Source organism: Myxocyprinus asiaticus, chromosome 31 (genome assembly GCF_019703515.2).
Source record: "Myxocyprinus asiaticus isolate MX2 ecotype Aquarium Trade chromosome 31, UBuf_Myxa_2, whole genome shotgun sequence".
Classification (NCBI taxonomy): domain Eukaryota; kingdom Metazoa; phylum Chordata; class Actinopteri; order Cypriniformes; family Catostomidae; genus Myxocyprinus; species Myxocyprinus asiaticus.
In genome coordinates, this window is record NC_059374.1 from 37470817 (window position 1) to 37490705 (window position 19889).

Sequence of the window (19889 nt, forward strand, 5' to 3'; positions counted from 1 at the left end):
TCACATTTTAATTAAAGATTACGAGGTCAAAACATTTTTTTTTATAAAATAACATATATGCATGGATGAATCATTAACAATAAGACCAGTAACATGCATTCATGAAATAAATAGGGTCAATTTTGATTTCATGCCGACTTTAAGGAAACTGGTTTCAGACATGCTTCCAAGGCACCATAACGTCCAATGATCTAGAACAAATTCAGATGAGCTTTAGTGATAACTATGTGAATATTTAATGACTAATGGTACATTGAAAAAAAGGGACATATATGAATTGATGTACTTTAAACTACTGCATCAGATGCAATTTTTATTCTTTCAGCCAACCATATGCTGCCTTCATGAAGGCATCTTAGTTGACAGGATGTCTACATTGAATTCGGACGTGCCTTGATGCCTTTCTTTTTCTTTTTTTTATCCTACTTTTTCAGGTGTCAGACACAACCTTGCTAAAGATGTGAAAATGTGGTTACTTAAACCCTGACTGTCTACAAGTTTGCTGTATATTTTTTGTCAAAATGCCAAAGGTCTGAGCTCAAACAATGACATTGGTGTGAATCAATGTGTCTTTTGTGTGCTTAAGGGAGATAAAGAAAGAGAGAGAGAGGGGCACTGGCTCATGTCAGCATACTCTTGATTTTCTGCTGGGTTATTGATTTTCAGGCCTCTCTCGTTCTCTTTATCTCCCAGTCTGCCTCGTTTCTTGGCTGATCCTTCGCTTCTTTGCTCCCAGTCAGATTCATCAGAGTTGTGTCCCAGCGGAGCCACCGCGAGCATCAGCTCGGCTTATTCTCCTCCCTCCTCTTCTCATTCCTCAGCTATGCTCTGTATTCAAAACGCTGAGATTTCGCCTGGGGCCTTGAACAAGGAATATACTGTTACAGACAAGGAGAAGGAGAAAAAGAGATACGCTGTGTTACTAGATACCAGTGAAATCAAATCTATTTAACTTGCCCCAGAGCAACATGCATTTTCCAAGTAGACATAAAAAAAAAAAGCAGGATTGACCACATGAAATATGTGGAATGTATATATCAGTGGTTTTCAATTGGTTTTGCTTTGCGGCTCATTACATTGGACATCCTAAGTTGCTTTGCTGGTCCTAGCTGGTCTCCCAGCCTGGTCTTAGCTGGTTTGCTGGTTTTAGAGGGGTTTGGGGCAATTGTCAGCTGGTCAGGCAGGGAGACCATCATAATTTTTTTTTTTTTTTTTTTTTTTAAATGTAGTTGGGGTCTTTTTTTTTTTTTTTACTTTGCGCAGATTTGTTTATGGTTTACAAGGAGGGCATGTTGGTGACTGCCTAATTTGACTAGCGTCTACAAAGTGACAATTGAAATTGTGCCGAAATGCTGTTGAGATTGATTGTACACACAGTGTTTGACATCAACAACAAGAACAGATCTGTGACCCATTTTTGGGTCACGACCCACTAAAGAACCTCTGGTCTAAAATTTAGCATGCTCTTTCACTGATTGCTGCAGGTTTGTGTGTTAGACACAACAGCAGGTCTGCTACAGCTCTAAGATAAGAGCCATTCTTTATGCCCTTAAAGCATCTTTGAAGAGTTAATCAGTAATCTGCCATTCCTCTATAAAGGAATGCATGTGCAAAACATAAGTGTGACATCATCTGATATATTTGTATTGCTCAGAGGTTGTTTTACATGGCCTAGGAGACTTACTTAAAGAAGGAATACTTCTCACAAAACATGAATATTCCGCAATCATTTACTCACCCACATTCTCAACCTCATTCCAAACGTGTACAGCTTTCTCTCATCCGTTAAACAAGGCATGAGAAATTTGGAAGGATGTTCACCCCATTCTTTTTTCACAAAATTGTGGCAATATATAAGAACTCTGACTTTGGCATGTTGGCAGATCTGAGCACAGTTTGAGATTTTGTGGAGATCTCTTCTGAAACTCTGGAGGAGACAAATGTGAGGTTACTGGGATATTTTTGTCAGGAGACCTGCAGGAGATATGACATGTTTGTGTGTGTGGGTGGGTGTGTGGGTGTGTGTGTGGCTGGGTGGGTATGTGTTTAAAAAGAATGGAGTTACATTCCATTAAAGGGATCATCTTGTCATGTACTGCTCACCTGCCACACACGCACACACACACACACACACACACACACACACACACACATCTTGTGCTCTGCAGGACAGGGGTCTTTCTTAATTAGAGTGTGTCAGAGCAATTAAAGTTTCTGTGCTTGACTGGTCTGGTCTGACACATTCTCTCATTTCGCCCAGCAAAAGACGGTCCACTGAGAATACAAGCTCACATCCACAATTTGCTCTCTTTCTCCAGAAGTAATGAACCCACTCTATCTTCTATCACTTTAACTATCAATTCTGCTAAACTCCTTTCATGAAAACACTGTGTGTGTAATCCTCAGAAGATAGAGCTTCTCTCTCATGTAATCTTTCTCTCTCTCTGTAATCAGCAGTTTTTTGGATGCTGCCCCCTTTTCCACCCGTTTTTCTGCTGTTATGCCACATCTGTTCATTATTTTAACCACTATTACACAGTTTTTGGGGTGGAAAAGCAGGGCGGATAAGCTGAACATGTATTCTGTACTCCTCTGTGTACTTTTCTAATTGGAAAACAAGCCTCTTTGATCCTTTGTACGAATGTCTGACACAATTATGTCTGTATACAGACTGTTGCGGGCGGTATATTGTTACTAGTGATTGTTACTCTTTAAGTGATCGTGAATTACCAATAAGTGAAACACTTTTTGTCAGTTCCAAAATTTACCAACAGTCTTGTCAATACATCATCAACATTTTCTATATATATATATATATATATATATTTTATTATTAAATGTAACACCTAACGAAGGTTGGAAGAATGAAATGTTGCTATTTCAATAAATATTAAAGGGATAGTTCACCCAAAAACTGTGAACTATCTTAATTTTACTCACCATCATGCCATCCCAGATGTGTATGACTTTCTTTCTTCTGCTGAACACAAAAGATTTGATAGGTGTGTGTGAGAAATATTTAAGTAATTTTTTACTCTAAATCTCCACTTTCACTATCACTTCCACATTTTTATTTTTCTGTTTTTGAGGTTTGCATTCTTTGTGCAAATCGCCACCTATTGGGCAGGGAGGAGAATTTATAGTAAAAAAGGACTTAAAAATTGCTATGTTTCTTACCCACTCCTATCATATCTCTTCTGAAGGTATGGATTTAACAACTGGAGTCGTATGGATTACTTTTGTGCTGCCTTTGTGTGATTTTTGGAGCTTCAAAGTTCACCATTTATTTGTGTTGTATTGGACCTACAGAGCTGAGATATTCTTCTAAAAATCTTTGTTTGTGTTCAGCAGAAGAAAGAAAGTCATACACGTCTGGGATGGCTTGAGGTTGAGTAAATAATGAGAGAATTTTTTATTTGAATTTTTGGGTGAGCTATCCCTTTAAGCATTTTTCCAAATAGCCAAATTCCATCTGATTATTCTATTATATATTATTATATCTTCATATATAATTGTTACATGAGGTTCATTCAGAAGGACTCAAAAGCTAATTATGTAAACACTCTCTATTTTTTGTTTTCCGCACAGTCCTTTGTAGCCGATCTGTTGAGCACTTGGGATTTGAGAAGCTTTACATAAAGTGTGCATGGGGGAGGAAAACTTATAAAAGGCAATATGGAGACTAATTAGAAGGCCTCTGTGTGGAGACAAGTCCATTTATCTAACTGATGGTCCCGCTACTAAGAGGGACTTCTGAGTCCGAGGGGGAAACTAGAACATCACATGGGAGGGGGAAAGGGCATTCCGGAACAACCTTGGTATTTGCATTTGTGTGTATGAATGAAGGAGCTCCGTTTGCAAGTGTCCCTTAATTGACTCGACTAAAACCAATACATCTTCCGTTTTTATGTGCTGAGTCTATCTTACACACACTTTTATGATTAAAGGAAAACAAAGACAAATTCCCCATTAACCACAAAACTTTCAGCATATGACAAGAACAATTAATGTTTGACCTGGATTTCTCTTTTGACTGGGAGGTATAAAATCATACAGGATTCTGATTTGTAGAATTCTTTAACTGAGATCAGAAGTCTCTCCAATTGGCTCTGAGGGGCCCTGATGTGGAATTACGCCTCTGGAATCTGGAATCTATCTATTTCTCTATCAATCTGTATTTTTGTCCGGCTGTCCTTACGTCCATTGTTTTACCGTTTTGTCTATCTGTCTGTCTGTCTGTCTGTCTGTCATTTTATAATTGTATCTATCGTTCTGTCTGTCTGTCTGTCATTTTATAATTGTATCTATCATTCTGTCTGTCTGTCTGTCTGTCTTTTATCATTTTATCCATGGTTATATCTGTCTGTCTGTCTGTCTGTCTTTAATTTTATCATACTATCTATCATTTTATCTGTCTGTCCTTCTGTCTGTCTGTTGTTTTCATCTATCTATCCATCTATCTATCTATCTGTCTGTCTGTCTGTCTGTCTGTCTGTTTGTCTGTCTGTCTGTCTATCTATATGTCTGTTTGTCTGTCTGTCTATATGTCTGTCTGTCTGTCTGTTGTTTTATCATTCTATCTATTGCTCTATCTGTCTGTCTTTCTGTCTGTTGTTTTATCGTTCTATCTATCTATCTATCTATCTATATGTCTGTCTATCATTTTATCATTTTATCATTCTATCTGTTTATTGTTCTGTCTATCGTTCTATTTATCTATATATTGTTCTATAATTCTCTGTAATTATGTTGTTCTATCAATCGATCTAGTGCTCTACGTATTGATCTATCGTTCTATCTATCAATTGTTCTATCAATCTATAGTTCCATGTTTTGCTCTATTATACAGTTTATTGCTCTGTCTGTTGTTCTATATTATATCTCTCTATTGCTTCTGTTCTTCACCTGCTCGGACCCAAAACTCTGTCAAGCTTATAGGAGTGAATATCCCAGGGGTCAGACGAGTCGGGAAAAAGGAATGACAGAGATTGTCCAGATATTTCGGAGGTGGTGAAATTGTGTGTGTTCAAGCTTGAGTGTATGAGTGTGTTTGTCACATGTGATTTCTTAGATATGGCTGAGCAGTAATGACCTGCCAGCACACACACACACATACACACGGCAGTCATTCCATCCACATGACACTCCTAGTTACATTCAGAGAAAAGTTGCCCAAGCCTTCTGGCTTAATTCTAAGTGTGTGTGTGTGTGTGTGTGTGTGTGTGTGTGTGTGTGTGTGTGTGTGTGTGTGTGTGTGTGTGTGTGCGGGTTTTGGTGGTTCACGAGGACATTTGCTTAGGTTATAAACTGGTAATTACAAGGGTATTATGCTATAAATGTGGTTTATGAGGACATTTCTAGTGTCCCCATAATTCAAATCGCTTAAACATACTAAATGATGTTTTTTTTTTAAATGTAAAAATGCAGAAAGTTTTTTGTGAGGGTTAGGTTTAGGGGTAGGGTTAGGTTTAGGTCTATACAATATAAAAATCATTATGTCTATGGAGAGTCCTCATAAGTATAGCCTCACCAACGTGTGTGTGTGTGTGTGTGTGTGTGTGTGTGTGTGTGTGTTTGAGAAGCCACTTCATCACGTTTCAGGGGGAACAGGATGAACGGAGATGTTTTTGGTGTTCTAGGGTAAATTGCTTCGTTGATTGACGGCTCTCTCCCGCAGACGAGGGTCATTCCAGATCCCCATCCACTTAATCACAGAGTCTGCCTCCCCGTTCCACTTGCCTGCATAACAAACAAAAAGCCATGGAAGTCTTCAGGCCTCTGAATTTAGATCACACTTTCTGTTATTGATGTGAGGCGTCTGTGTGCGTTTTTGGGTCAGGGGTGACAGCTGAAGGGTCTCTGTTCTTCAGGTGTCACGGTGGGGTCACCTTGGACCATTGAGGTCGCGATGTCACACCCTAAATGGTGGCCTAAGTTATTAGACACACAGGGGTTGTAGGTCATGTTGAGGTAGAGGGATATATGGAGAGTTCAACCTCACCTTTTAGTGAACTAATGCCGTGTATGTGTGGGTGTGTGTGCCTACACTTTAAAGTCAGAAATTAAACAGGGCTCAGGACAAAAATGCCAACATACGTGACAAAAATAGCCCTGAAATTGAAAATATGTCTCCCACCCCCCAAAAAAAATAAAAACAAAACTGTAAAAAATCAGATATAATCCTTAAAGGGATTGTACATCCAAAAATGAAAACTCTCTCGTAATTTACTCACTCTCATGTTGGTCCAAACTGTATTAAGATGGAATACAAGAGGAGGGGTTAGGTAGTATATTTTTCTATATATGCCCTCAAAAACATTCAAAATGCCCCTGAAAAACAACTCCAGGGGGCAAATATTGCCCTTTAATGGAAAAATCTGATTCTGCTTCACATGTTCAATACGCTGTAGATAAATTATTAGGATTTCTCTTAGCCATTAGCTTGAACAGTCTTTCTCTGTCATGCCTTGAAAACACACTCACACATTCATGCATTAATAAACCAGCTTATTTGGGGTTGCCAACAGATTTAGTCATAGCTTTCGTCTCTTTTTCTACAATGAAAAAAATAAAATCTCACTAAAAATCCAGGTGTCATAAATAATTCTCTTTTCCGTCACCTCATTCCTTGATCCTCTCTTTGCTCATTTTATATTCCTTTTTTGGAGGTACTTTATTACAGACAGGTCTATCAGAGTGCACTTTGAACGAAGGCTTGGACGTTAAAAATAAAAAAAGACATGCGCTGGATCACAGAAGTATATTTCTGTTTTTTTTTATTTATTTATTTTATTTTTTTTATTAAGGTAATCTGAAGTGGTATTGCTGTTTTAATGATTAAATTGAAATATTGTCAGGACTTGGGGAAAAAAGTCTAATATTTATCAGACTGATATGTATCAGTCAATACATATACTAAACAATTTCATCCATCCATCCATCTATCCATCCATCCATCCATCCAGTGGTTTACTGAAAGGACTTTAGTAAAGCTAGTTGCCTTTTTTCATTTAGGAATGTCGTAATGGATTTTAACAGTGTTCCTCTGCTAGACTTGACTTCCCAATGACAGATTTGAGCTATGAGCTTCAAACATTGGAGCAGGGGCCAGAGATGTATAAATATGTGTGTGTGTGTGTATGTGTCATTAACCTGCTGTTTGATGAATGGGACAGACCTAAATGAAGGAGGGGGCATGAGTGTGTTTGGGTGGGGATTTGAGCAGAGACAGAGACCTGCTGGTCTAAAACCCGCTGCTAATAAGATCCACGCTGCAGGGCTCACACTGCAGGAGGTCTCTTTTTCTCTCTCTTTCTCTTGCACTTTTTAATGAATAAGATTCCATATTCCTTGCTGTCTGTATCTTTCTGTTCTCTCAGTGCTGGAGTATGAGGTATAGCTCAATCCCTCATGAGGACCAGACAATTGTTGTCTCCATCGGAAGAAACAGTTATGGGTGACATATGTGTTTCCCGTGGCAAAAAACACCATGTAGAGCAGCAGACCTATACCTCATGAGAGAAGAATAATACAGGAAAAGGAGGATGGTCTGACCTTTTAACTTCTCATACTGTATCACTTAGGTGTCAAAAGCACTTTGAGTTTATGCATTGCTATATGAAGGGGTTGGTAAGAGGAAGGGGTCAGGGGGGTCACCTGAATGAGTAGATTGCAGTCAAATAATGGATAATCTGGCGTATGACACCTTTCTATTATTATGATTTAGTAGGAGATGACTTTCAGAATGGACGTGCAGATTTTGGAGTTCATGGATCAAGCGAGATCAGTTTTCTTGGATCAAATACATTCTATTCGATGCAATGATGGTTTCGCTGTGAAAAGACCACGTTAGGTTTATGCTGCTAGTTTATTGGTGGTCTAACTGGTGGACCAGCATAGCCATGTTTTACACCAGTAAAACATAACTTATGAAGTTGGTTGATCCCTGTTGAAAAGACCAGCTTAGACAAACATTAATTTCCATATAGGCTGGTTTAGGGTGATTAAGGCTGGTTAGTGCTGGTCTTGCTGGTGGATTAGTATAGTTTTGTTCTACACCAGCAAAACGTGGGTAATGAGGCTGAGTGATTCATGCTGAAAGAAAGAGCTGAGACCAGTAATAATTAACATGCAGGCTGGTTTATTCTGGTTTGGTGCTGTTCTAGCTGGTAGACCAGCATAACCATGTTTTTCACCAGCAAAATGTAGCTGGTAAAGCTTGATGATCACTGCTAAAAACAAAACAGCTTAGATCACCATGAATCTTCATTCTTTTCTAGGATAATTTATGCTAGTTAGTGCTGGTTTGGTGCTGGTCTAGCTGGTGGACTAGTATAGCCATGCTGTTGAAGAGACCAGCTAAACTGTACTGTTGAGGCTTGTTGATCCCTACTAAAAAATGACTATCTTAGACACACTGAATTTCCATCTATTAGAATGCTGGTTAGTGTTAGTTTAGTGCTGTTTTGGGTGGTAGACTTGTATAGCCATGCTGTTGACCAGCAAAACTGAGCTGGTGAAGCTTGTTGATCCCTACTGAAAAGACCATCTTAGACCTTCTTGAATTAACATCTACGCTAGCTTATGCTGGTTGGTGCTGGTTTGGTGCTTGTCTAGCTGGTAGGCTAGCATATCCATGATGTTGACTAGAAAAACTGAACTGGTGAAGCTGGTTGAAATGACCATCTTAGACCACCATGAGTTGAGAACAGCATTAATTCCCATCTAGGCTGGTTATGGCTAATTAGTGCTGGTATAGCTGATGGAATGTTATAGCCATGTTTTATACCAGTAAAATGTAGAAGATGAAGCTTATCTGTCCTTGCTGAAAAGACCAGCTAAGACTACCATGAATTTCTATTCACACTAGTTTATACTGGTTAGTGCTGATTTGGTGGTGGTCTAGTGGGTGGACTAGTCTAGCCATGCAGTTGACCAGCAAAACTGGTCTTGTGAAATTTGTTGACCAAGGAAGTCTTGCTGGTTAAGCTTGCTTATGTTGGCAAGGATGGTGTTAAAAGCAGAATAGAGATCAACGTGTTTTCATACCACAGCCAATGACATGCTGAATAATTTTAACCTTTAAGATTTTTGTTTTGATTAACCCTCTGAGTCTTAAAAGAAGACAGATGACAAACAAACCCATCAAAGAAGATTCGACCTGCTTGCTTACAACAGCTCTCCTGAAGAGACAGATTTGGAAAAACCGTAAAAAAAAAATTCGGAAGAATGAAAGAACTCCACAGCTGTGGAAATGTGACAAGGTTCAGAGATGCAGCTTGGCAAAATATGTATGCTTCAAAGTGTACCCTCCTCTGTTCTCCCCTCCCTTTATCTTTATTCTCTGTTTCAAGAAAGACCCGCTGTGCACCTCTCCAGCAGATATGGGTGATAATTAGATGTGCAAACTTTAGGGGAACCTTTGACGGATGTTGCGCTTTTAATGATTTTCTTTGTCGCTACAAGAGCTGTTGTTTTACATGCCATTGAAGGTTGACAGAAAAATGGTGGATTCATAACCAAGCTTGCTGTCTTGTTTTCTTGGAAACTTTGCAGGAAAATGACAGAAGTGTGCTGTCAACACCTTTGCACAAGAATGACTATTATCCTTCTTAATTTACTCTTTGTTGGATGGTTTGTTCATCATTGTCACTAAGTTTTTTTTTTGGTTTGTTTTTTTTTTTTTCACGTCAGGCTCCTTCAGGGTTCCTAGATGGTTACGGTTTATGAGAACAGCAGGGAGCAAACCCATATTTTTAAAAGACGAAGGGCCTCATGAGTGACAGATGGAACATTCTGATCGTGTTTGCAACCATGTAATGGCTTTTTATTTCCACGTTAACTTTCTGTTTGGAAAAGGCTGCAGTTCCTTCGTTCAAACATAATCATGACATCAAACACACTTATTTTTCTCATCTTTCCCCTGCTAAATAATAATAATAATAATTATAAAATCTTAAACCAGCCTAAGATGGTTTGGTGGCCTTAGCTGGTTTAAGCTGGACAGGCTGATCTCCCAGCCAGTTCAGGCTGGTTTAGCTGGGAGGCCAGGTGATCAATCCCAATGCCTCTATAAAATCAGGAAACAGACCAGCATGACAAGACTGGGAGACCAGCTAAGAACATGAGGCCAGTTTATGCTGGTTTAAGATGTTCTTTTTTCTGGTAGGGTCTTCATCTTTTTTCTTTTTTTTTTATATAAATAATCATGTGCTCTCCGGTTTGCTCTTTTCCTTTCTTTTACTCACCGAGCTCTACAACTTAATTGAAGGAAATGGACAAACAGAAATAGCTGGAGAGAGATTTATTTGTATTGTTAAAATTTTGTGTACATAGTACAATCAAAGGAATACCATGCATCTCATTTTATTTGCCAGAGAGCTTCAGAAGGCATCCATGAATGATAGCACTGACAAATGTATCAGTTTGGTACACAGCAGAGACCACATAGATGGTTTAATTCATGTTTGTTTGTAATTTAGATGTCAAATAACCTTTGGTTTAATAGCGCCAAGGAGGTTTTCTAACATTACATTAAATATGTTAAATAACACATATTAGACAAGATATTAGACAATCAAAACATTTACAAAACCTATATTTGGCTTACACTTTGAAACCTTTCAAAACACATATTCAGTACTGGTTAAACGCAGGTTTCCGAGCTGATTCTGTTAACATTACGTCAAATACATTTGACATTTAACATACTGAGGTACTTGACAAACAAAACATTTAAAAAACTTTAGACTTTCAAAATGATAACACAACATCGGAGGGTCCTAAAGAATGATTAGAGGTTAATCCTGAGATGATATTGGTATCATTTGCCAATAACAATGAAGACCCCTCCGAACAGCACAAGTAAACTGTATATGCAATATCTCATGCTGGGAATGAAACACTGATTAGACAGAGATCACCACATTGATTCTGGCTCACAGAGACTTACCATCATAGGGACCAACGTGTCCATAGCAGATGCATTCTAGACTGACCTGATCTGAGATCTGATCAGATGTCCCTTTCTACTTCATCCATAAAATTGTCTTGTTTTTTGCATATTTTGATTGAAGCATTTATGTTGCTGGTTCTACAGCTTGAACATCAAAGATACCACACCTGATTTCTTGGTTTTCACAGTCACCTTTGTTTCTTTCTTTGCTTTCTATCCTTTCTTCCTTTTTTGCCTTCTATCTGTTTTTGATGTACATTACTTCTTAAATAGATGTCAGAATAGTACAGTATGGCTTGAATTATGACAGGGCATATCTTCAGAAATGTATCATTTCATAACAAACAGCTCTTTGGAGATTTTAATTTATCTTCTTACTGTGCAGATAGTATCATTTGTCAGGACTGTTGGACTCTTGGATTAATTTATAGTTATATGCTTTACAGTCGCTGTTTGACTGTGGTTTTAAGCCTTAAGAATGTCACAGATTGTTTCATCCATCAGCAAATTATAAAAGTGATTTCCAAGACTGGTGGTTCATGCACAATCTATATCTTTTTCTTTCTCCTGCTAAAACAATACCTTAAACCAGCATGAGATGGTTTATTGGTCATAGCTGGTCTCCAAGCTTGGTTTGGCAGGTCTGGTTTGCTGGTTTTAGTAGGGCTTTGGGCCTTTGTGAGCTGGTCAGGCTGGAAAACCAGATGGCCAACCAACTTGGCAACCTCGAGAGACCAGCTTGAACAGCTGAAGATCAGTTAGACCACCTTAGTACCAGCTTGGCCAGGTTGGGTGACCAGCTAGACTAGCCAAAGACCAGTTAGACCAGCTGACCAGACCAGTTTGGCCATTCTGAAAGACTAGCTAGACCAGCTTCACCAGGTTGGAAGACCATTTTAAACCAGCAAAGACAAGCAAATCATCTGAGACTGGTTTAAGCTTTTTTATTAATTTATTCAGCAGGGTCTTGTTCTGTTTCAGCATTTTAATTTGTTCTGTTGCCTTGGCTGTAGTCTATCTACTATTTTTCTCTATTTGAAAACAGAGGAAGACATTAGGCCATTACATGGTCTGCAAGAGTAGCTTTGAGACTTGAGTAGGCAGACGTGGTTAGCTGAGTGCCACCAGAGATCGGAATGAGCCAAGAAAGAAGGCAGGGTGGAGGGGCCAAGTAAGGAATAGGGTAGATTGGAAGAGGTAAGAAGAAATAGAGCAGCACAGATGCATTATGCGTGCTTGCTGACACATTAAAGATGTGGTCATCACAGCTGGTGCAGTTGCGCATCGCAGGAAATGCACCCTGCAGCGGATTGCACACTGTTTATCAAATAAATTCTGATCTGAGTGATATTTGACAAATGCCACAGAAAGTAAACATTGTTTCAAATTATCTATAAAGAGAGACATTACAAGCGATATAACAAATAAAACAAAACAAGAGCTATATGTTTTTAGGTATCTAACAGCAAGTATTCAAGTAAACTTGCAGAAATTTTTAAAAAGTAATCAAATTTTAAATAAAACTAATGACTAGTATAGACTTCACTCCATGATTATTAGATATAATACATTAATACTTATTAAAGCTACTAAAGTTATCAAGTCAAGAATAGTGAATTAATAGTGTCTATACTACAAGGTCTAATGCACAGAAGTGTATTTGACCATTCAGGCCCGTATACATTAATTTTAATATCAATGTATTATAGTATTTATCATAGTAAAATGTATTTTTAATTTATTATTTATTTTTATTTTTTTACCCTTTTCTCCCAATTTTACAATGCCCAATTCCCACTACTTACTAGGTCCTCCTGGCGGCACTGTTACTCACCTCAATCAGGGTGGCGGAGGACAAGTCTCAGTTGCCTCCGTTTCTGAGATGGTCAATCCGCGTATCTTATCACGCTGTGCATGACACTGTGGAGACTCACAGCATGTGGAGGCTCATGCTACTCTTTGCGATCCACGCACAACTTACCACGCACCCCGTTGAGAGCGAGAACCACTTAATCGGGACCACGAGGAGGTTACCCCATGTGACTCTACCCTCCCTAGCAACCAGGCCAATTTGGTTGCTTAGGAGACCTGGCTGGAGTCACACAGCACACGCTGGATTCAAACTCGCGACTCCAGGGGTGGTAGTCAGCGTCAGTACTCGCTGAGCTACCCAGGCCCCAATAATACTGGTACTTTTAACATCCCTGCTGTGTAGGATAATGGTAAAATTACAGCATACCAATGTGAAATGCCATTCTGTTCATTTATCCTCTTCATCCTCTCTTAGAAGACTTTGACATGCTCTCTGACATGAAACATCGGTTTTCCACCAAACAATCTGTTTAGTATTCCGTGGTGGTTGTTGATTGGTTAACCTGAAACCATTAAAGAAAGGGGGGCAGTGTTGATTGGCTTGGCCTTTCCTCATCGACTTTTAATTCCAGCATTGACATTCTAAAAAATTGCATCTCCGTGTGGTTTGTCGGAACACCAACGTCCAATCGCATGACTCTTCTGTGATGGACCGTCAATAAAGGCCAGCCACTGATGTAGCACCAAGAACCCTCCCAGGTCAGGGGCAGGTGACCTTGTGACTTTATTCGGCTTACCTACAAATAATGATACATTAAGTCACAAATAAACCTAATTGAAGTACGTGGCTTAAAAGCCAGTTACTCACTGAAGAGCAAGCAAGGACATGCCCTGCCCAGAGATTCCACACACAATGGGCTCTTAAACAAAGGTCGGAGGTCATATTGAGCGTGTGGAGGGGCATTGGTGTTAATTGCGTGGCGTTGAAGAGTTCTCTGTAGTGAATGGCAGCTGTTGGGTATAAACTTTGGCCTTCGGAGCAGGCGGAATAGTAGTACATGACAGGTGGTGCTCAAATGTTGGACACCATCTCAAGTGTTATGATATCACTGTTTGTTTGTTTTTTGTTTAGAAGTGTTTTAAACATTTTGAGGACTTTTGTGTGGGCATTTAATAGACAATAAAACACATTGTTACGGATATAAAGATTTGATGCAGTTGCAAATGAGATGATTCACAACCTGTGACAGCACATGATTTTAAGTCTTTATTAATCCACAGAGTTAATGATTTTTAATTTATGTTATTTGGCAACTGTAAACAGCTTGCAGTTATGGTAATGAACTTCATACCCTAACAAAAGTCAGCCATGATACAGTGCCCCTGGAGCAGATTGGGTCAAGGGCCTTGCTCAAGGGCCCAACAGTGGCATCTTGGCAGTGCTGGGGCTTGAACCCCTGACCTTCTGATTAGTAACCCAGAGCCTTAACCGCTGAGCTACCACTGCCATGTTGAAAGTTTACGACTCCCTAACTCGGAAACTCTGGTATCAAAATTATCTCTGTTTTCCAGTCGTAATTACGACTTGAGGGGTCATTCATGTGCAACTTCTGAGTGGGAAACTTGTATTTACGGTAATTCCGATTGCATGTTAAGGCAGCATAAGCTCATACATTGCCTGACCCAAAAAATAAATAAATAAATAAATAAATAAACCTTTTGGATTTAAATAAGCAGATATTTAAGAGTCTATGATTGGATCATTATTGCAGTGATTAATATGTTTCAGCTGGCAACAATTATTTTAACCCTAACTGATGCAGTGTGTAGCATCTCATTTCTTGATCAACCATGTCGGAAGACGTATCCTGTGGTCGTGGAAAAGATGTTACTGTATTTCAGAAGGGGCCAATTATTGGTCTGCATCAAGCAAAGAAAAGAACAAAGGAGATTGCTGAAATCACTGGAATTGGGTTAAGAACTGTGCAACGAATTATTAAAACCTGGAAGGATAGTAGTGAACCATCAGCTTAGTGGAAGAAATGTGGTCAAAAAAAAAAATCTTGAATGATCTAATTGGAGATTATATCTCTGATTATATTGCTGTTACGTGTCTTTGTGATTTGCTCAAATAAAACCCTAAATACTTAACCGTAATTGAACATATTTACATGTACACCAATATGTTCATAACTACCAAAAATTATCCTATTCAAAAGACGCAAGCAAACAGTGTTTACATGAGACTGGAGATCATCTAATTATTCTCTGCTTTTTTACATCAAAACTGAATTTATATCTGAATTCTGTTTCTTGACACAATCCAACTGACCACCACAGAAAGCTGTCACAACTGATTACATACATACCTAGTTGTCAAATCGAGATGGATTTCACTATAATTTTCCATGACATTGTTGTTTTTGAGGATTCCCTTGGTTTCAGTGGAGGTTTTTTGGTTAACAAAAAAAAAAAAAAAAAAAAAAAAAACCTTGGCTTTCAGTAACACTTAAGGCAGGATCTGGTCTCTGCTTATTTCCTGGCCTAGAGTGACTTCTAAGCCAAATTTTTGTCTCCAGAGAGAAGAAAAAGAGAAAGCTGTGGCTTATAAACTCAGTCTGCATAGAGTACATAGTCTCCATTTCTGCGGTGGTGGAAATCACAGACTGACTGCAGGCAATGAATCGCAGAGCGCTTCCTCTGTTTGAAAATGTTACATGATACTGTTTGGAAGCAAAAGGCTTCAATTAGTCTCAATGTGAACACAATGTTTAGAATTCAATAGGCGATGTAATGATTCTTTCTAAAGAACAAAAACTAGACTCAAGCTATAGATTTGGTGACATGGTGTGCAGATTGGAATTTTTAAATTGTTTTAATTATTTATTTATTTTTTTCTGTTTGAAGAAGCGCATTTTTTGGAAGGAAATGTTTGTCGAACAATTATCACACAAAGACTCTTTATGCATGGGGCAAGTCAAGACTGCCAGGAATTTTTCTTTTCTTTTCTTTCTTTCTTTCATTTTTTTTTTTTTTTTTTTTTTTTTTTTGGCCTGCTCTACTTCCAGTTTACGTAATTAAGAGAGATGCAGTGGTTTGGAATACTGCACCTGAGCTCTTTGAAAATGCCCTCTTAGCAAACCAATAGCAGCGGCAACGACTGATGCACCTATTTAGATTATTGATTAATGCAGCATATTAGCCATATTTGCAATTAGACAAGGTGGAAGGATGCAGCTTTTAAAAGGGGCACTTTTTTCTCCCTTTTGTCCAGTTAAAAGTGAAAAATGTTCAATACCATTTGCCACTCTTTCACCTTAGAATTAAATAAGCTGTTTATCTTTGCATGTGAAATGAGTTAGAAATGCATACAGTTACATCAATAAATCTTCACATCAGCAGTCTCCTTGGCGATCATGATTTCAAGCTTGATTAAACTTCCTAGCACCATCTAGCATTCTGCACATGCTTCAATCATGATTGTGCCTAGAGACTGCAATGGCAAAATGTACAGTGAAAAATGAGTTATATTTTGGTCTGTTCTCACCCCAAATTGATTAGAAGACATGGATTAAAGACATATATATATATATATTATACACTATCAGTACATGTTTTCAAATCTCTTTGTCATACATGACATCTTCATTTACTACTGGAGATGACTGGTAAACCTCACTGTGAAAATGTTTTATGAGGAGATGAAGAAACAACAAAAAAAGGTATGCCAGTCCTTTCTGCATGCTTTCAGGAATGCGTCTCTTTTAAACTGATGGAAGACTGGTGTGAAAAGTGGGAAAATGCCGATGTACATTCCATAGAGTAGAGTCGCTGGATAGTTTTTACCTCTCTGTGATTAGTATACTAGTCCATATACTAGTCCATTGCTCTAAATTAGACTCCTCTACCAGGCACATTTGTTTGTTTGAGTTGGCCTGCGAAATTTCCATGCTTCTGCCACCAAGTGGCGTGTAATTAAAACCAACACATTTGGCACTGATTTTGGCTCTTATCCATAAGTGGTGGGACTCCCTCCCAATAATGGCCTTACCGCTTGGCATCCAGTTAGCAAAAAGAACTGAGGAGTGCAAGCTAGTGTGGATATTATTCGCTTTTACAGTTAGTTTGGTTCTTTATGTTCTATAAGTAGACTTCAAAAATTCTTCTTACTCAGTATTTTGTTTTATTTTCCATTAAAAAATATATAATATTTATAATTTAAAATGATGACTTGTTTTCAGAGAATTTATCTTAAATTAAGTACATTTTTCTTACCCCTTTTGGCAAAAAAGATGTTTGCGGATTTCTTGTTTTAAGCATAAAACTCACTAAATTAAATTGTTCAATTTATCCTTAAAACAAGAAAAATTATCTTAATTCAGATGAAAAAATCTAGTAAATGAATCTTGTTTAAAGGGTGCTTCAATATTTTTACTGGAAAACAAGACAAAATATACAGATTTTTTTGCAGTGTGCTGGTTGTTTATGTGCTCCATATTCTGACAAAGATGAAACCGTAGCCATCCCCTGTGGCCAGCACATGCAGTTATTTTAGCAGTGGTACAGGTGGGAATTATTCATATTTCCAAAAGGAGAATCAGCATATTTTGTAAATCCATTTTCTGCAGTAAAAAGAGAGCAGGCCTCATCCGTCACGTTAGACAGATTTTGTGCAGTAAATGAGCATGAGGAAAGACCTACGCCTCAACAAGAGTGCCTGCGAGAGAAAGGAAGGGCTGACGGTGTTTGTGTCTGTTAAGGGTCAGTTCTTGGGTGGAATGCGATATTCTTAACCTCTGTGTTTGGCATGGATGGCTGCAGACTAAGTAATGATGTCATAATGTCATATTTGGCTGTAGAAGTGCTCTATTACAAACATGCCGCATGCCTGGGTGCACATGATTACGAGAGATGCAAAACAAGCCAACTGGAGGGTGGAGGTGCTTTTTCAAGCTGCAAAAAAATACCACCTCCCCCCAACACACGCACACACACCTGAAATATACATTTATATACAGTCGATCTGTACCAAAGCCTAGTCCTACATAGGCAATTGCCTAGTAAGGCAGCATCTTAACTTAAATGGAACCTCATAAGTGACCGACTTGGAACGCTCTAACATAAAATTGTGGCTTGCGTTTGGCCATACATACAGTAAGTTCATCCCAAGCTGCTGTGCAAACCTCAGATAACTGTTTGTGTTCCTTTATGATTTGTTATAGTTTACTTTAGCTTTCCTTTTGCTGAGCGGTTGGCAGCAGGCATACCTGCCATATTGTGTCAGGCTAATAATGGCCTGTTTGCGGTAGTCGCAATTAACTCCTGTGTACAGAGGGAGTCGAGGTGGGTTGAAATATTTATTCCACACTGTTAGGGAGGAGACCCAAGGACAAGCCTCGAAATGAAAGAAAAATAAGCAGACATCTCAGGAGGACAAGTTCCAGTCATCCAAACCAGATGTGCGTATCTGGCCTCGCCCCAACTGTCTTTGTTTTAGACAATCCCTTGTGTCAAGGTGCTCCCGCGAGATAGCAGTAGCATTTTCTATGGAGGAAAAAATATAGAGAGTGAGGGAAAACAATTTAAATGGAAAAAGCCCACTGTGAATCACAAGGGATACACATTATTTTACTTATTAATGGAATTGTTCATGCAAAAATGAAAATAGTGTCATAATTTACTCCAAACCCTGTATGACTTATTTTCTTCTATGGAACACTATGGGAGATAAGTTAGTGAATGGTGACTGACACACATAAGTTTTGGCAGTCTAAACAACCTACTTTACAAAGTTGTCTAGTAACCCAGATGGAAAGTATCAGAGAATAAGTGCTTTTGTCAAGTCTTGTCAATGTCGCATTTATACATGGAACAAGTGAGGTCATGGTCCACAGCAGCTCTCCAGCAGCACTGTTCTTCTTGGAGAGATAAGATGGACTCCCTCCCACATGCTCAAATACCTCAGCTCAGAGATTAAAGCTCATGACGTACTACAAGAAAAGTGTGTGGCCTCCTCTTTGGGATTAAAAACCCAGGCTTGACCTTAGTGCTTTTAGCTCATAGAGCAGTGATACAGTCACTGCTGTGACCACCTGCTGCGGTTCATTGAGGCGACGCATGCATTACCTAATTATTTGTTAAAACAAACAAACACAGCACACCAAAATCAGTCTCTATTTTAAAATTCTCAGTTCTCAAATATCATAGGGGAATTGATCTTTAACGATAACTTCTAAACCTTTAAAGACAGACCTACTGTGTTAATTGATGGTATACACTCACTTAAACCCGACATGGTTTTCTGCTGTTGTAGCCCATCCGCCTCATGGTTCGACGTGTTGTGCATTCTGAGATGCTGTTTTCCTCACTTCTATTGTACAGAGTGGTTATCTGAGTTACCATAGTCTTTCTGTCAGCTCGAACCAGTCTGGCCATTCTCTATTGACCTCTCTCATCAACAAGGCGTTTCCATCCGCAAAACTGCCGCTCACTGGATGTTTTTATTTTTATTTTTGCACCTTTCTGAGTAAACTCTAGAGACTGTTGTGCTTGAAAATCCCAGGAGATCAGCAGTTACAGAAATACTCAAACCAGCCCGTCTGGCACCAACAATCATGCCACGGTCGTACATTTTTCCCCATTCTGATGGTTGATGTGAACATTAACTGAATGACCCATATCTGCATAATTTTATGCTTTACATGATTGGATGATTAGATAATCACATGAATAAGTAGGTGTACAGGTGTTCCTAATAAAGTGCTCAGTGAGTGTATGCTTCTGTTGAAGCGATCAAGCCGTATTATTTCACCTTCAGTTTAAATAAAATCACATTTAATAGCATAATTTAAGATGTAGAACTACAACCATATCCTGAAGAAAACAATATCCACCAATCAGAGAATCACTTCAAACAAAGAACAGCAAAAGAGCTCTGCAACTTCAAATCAAAGTTTGTAATGGTTTTATTAACCTCGGAATGGGCAGTTTGGTTCATGGCTTAGAACTCTTTATATATATATATATATATATATATATATATATATATATATATATATATATATATATATATATAATGGATTTTATGAAGTCCCTTTGGAAAGAAATTTATGTAAATACTTCC

At 38.6% G+C, this 19889-nt stretch overlaps 1 protein-coding gene across 2 annotated transcripts in view; it reads left to right on the top strand.

The window, feature by feature from the left end:
* LOC127422473 (roundabout homolog 1-like) overlaps positions 1–19889 on the top strand; it is a 375425-nt gene that overhangs the window by 234240 nt on the left and 121296 nt on the right. The window lies entirely within an intron of this gene.